Source organism: Panthera tigris, chromosome D3, assembly GCF_018350195.1.
Source record: "Panthera tigris isolate Pti1 chromosome D3, P.tigris_Pti1_mat1.1, whole genome shotgun sequence".
Taxonomy (NCBI): Eukaryota; Metazoa; Chordata; class Mammalia; order Carnivora; family Felidae; genus Panthera; species Panthera tigris.
The window spans coordinates 38806168-38808386 of NC_056671.1; positions in this window are offsets into that span (position 1 = coordinate 38806168).

Consider the following 2219-nt stretch of genomic DNA (forward strand, 5'->3'; position numbering starts at 1 on the left):
AAAATAAGTGTATTAGAAATAAGCAAGCTTATCACTAAACCGGCAGTGAGTTTACCATTTTTTTTTTCCTTCTGGTCCTTCTAACAGAAGGAATCTGGTTATAGACCAGATTTAGCCACAGATGTACCCGAACTTTCTAGCCAAAAAATAGGAAAAGGGGGCTCCAGGAAGGCAGAAAGTATCAAAGAGAACATAAAGAGGAAGGAGCCCAGAAACAACCCCACAATATCGTTTACAAATCTTAGGCTCACCTTGGAGCTGCACGTGAGTGGATCTGATCCTAGTCAGCATATCAAAGACTTTGAGAACTGAACTGACTGATCACAGCCCACATCCCAGACTGGCCAATGAATGGAAAACACTTGAGACAGATCCAGACAGCGTCCCAAACATACCAACCCACAGCCCACAGAAAATGTGTTGAAACTTGTGACCAGAAACTAACCTGGTTGATTGCTAAAATTAACAACCTTTTCCATACTATTTAACAAAGCCCCGGGGCACCTCGGCGGCTCAGTCGGTTAACCATCTGACTTCAACTCAGGTCACAATCTCGCGGTCTGTGAGTTCAAGCCTGGCATCAGGCTCTGTGCTGATGGCTCAGAGCCCGGAGCCTGCTTCTGGTTCTGTGTCTCCCTCTCTCTCTGCCCCTCCCCCGTTCATGCTCTGTCTCTCTCTGTCCCAAAAATAAATAAACGTTAAAAAAAAATTAAAGAAAAAAAAAAAACAACAAAGCCCGGAGTCTTACAATATTTCAAATGTCCAAGACACAACCCAAAATTACTCACTATAAAAAGACCGAGATCTCAACTCATTTGTGAAAAGATAGTCAACAGAAGGCAACACTGAGTGGACAAACATGTTGGAATTAAGCAACAGACACTTAGAGGCACATTTTATTAAAATTCTCCAACAAGTAATTATAAATATTCCTAAGACAAATAAAAAAATAGGAAGAATCGGCAAAAAAAAAAAAAAAAAAAAAAAAAAAAAAGGAAGTCTCAGCAAGGAGGTAAGAGCTATAAAGAAAAAGAAAATGAAAAATTTAGAACTGAAAAATACAGCTGAAACGAAAACACTCACCAGATGGACTAAACAGCAGAATGGAGAGGACAGAAGAACAAGTTAGTTAACTTGACAAATCAATAGAAATTACTCAATCTGAATACCAAAGAGAAAGCAGTCTTTTAAAAAATCAAGTCTCATGATCCTATGAGAGAATTAAAAAAGAATCCCAACATTCCTGTCATTGGAATCTCAGGAGAAATAATGTGATGGTGGAAAAAAATGTGAAGATTATGGGGCTGAAAACTACCCCCCAATTTTTTAAGTTTTTATTTTAATTTCAGTGAATTAACAGTGTAATATTAGTTTCAGGTGTACAATACAGGGATTCAACACTTTCCTACAACACCCAGTGCTCAACCACAAGTGCCCTCCTTAATCCCCATCTCCTATTTCACCCTTACCCCCACCCACCTCCCCGCTGGTAACCATCAACTTCTCTGTAGTTAAGAGTCAGCTTCCTGGTTTGCCTCTCTTTCTCTCTCTTTTTGCCCACTTTGCTCATTTGTTTCTTAAATTCCACATGTGAGTGAAATCATATGATATTTGTCTTTCTCTGACTTATTTCACTTAGTATAGTATTTTCTAGCTCCATCCATGTCATTACAAATAGCAAGATTTTTTTCTTTTTTACGGCCAAATAATATTCCACTGTGTATATTTGCCACATCTTCTACATCCATTCACCAGTTAATAGACATGGCTGTTTCCATACCTTGGCTATGGTAGATAATGCTGCTACGAACATAGAGGTGCATGTATCCCTTTCAATTACTGTTTTTGTATTCTTTTTTTAATTTTTTTAAATGTTTTTTAAAATTTATTTTTGAGACAGAGAGAGACAGAGCATGAACAGGGGAGGGTCAGCGAGAGGGAGACACAGAATCTGAAGCAGGCTCCAGGCTCTGAGCTGTCAGCACAGAGCCTGACGCGGGGCTTGAACTCACGGACCTCGAGATCATGACCTGAGCCAAAGTCGGCCGCCCAACCGACTGAGCCACCCAGGCGCCCCTGTTTTTGTATTCTTTGTGTAAATACTTACAAGTGTGATTGCTGGATCTTAGGGTTGCTCTATTTTTAACTTTTTGAGGAACCTCCCATCCTGTTTTCCAGAGTGGCTACACCAGTTTGCATTCCCACCAACAGTGCAAAAG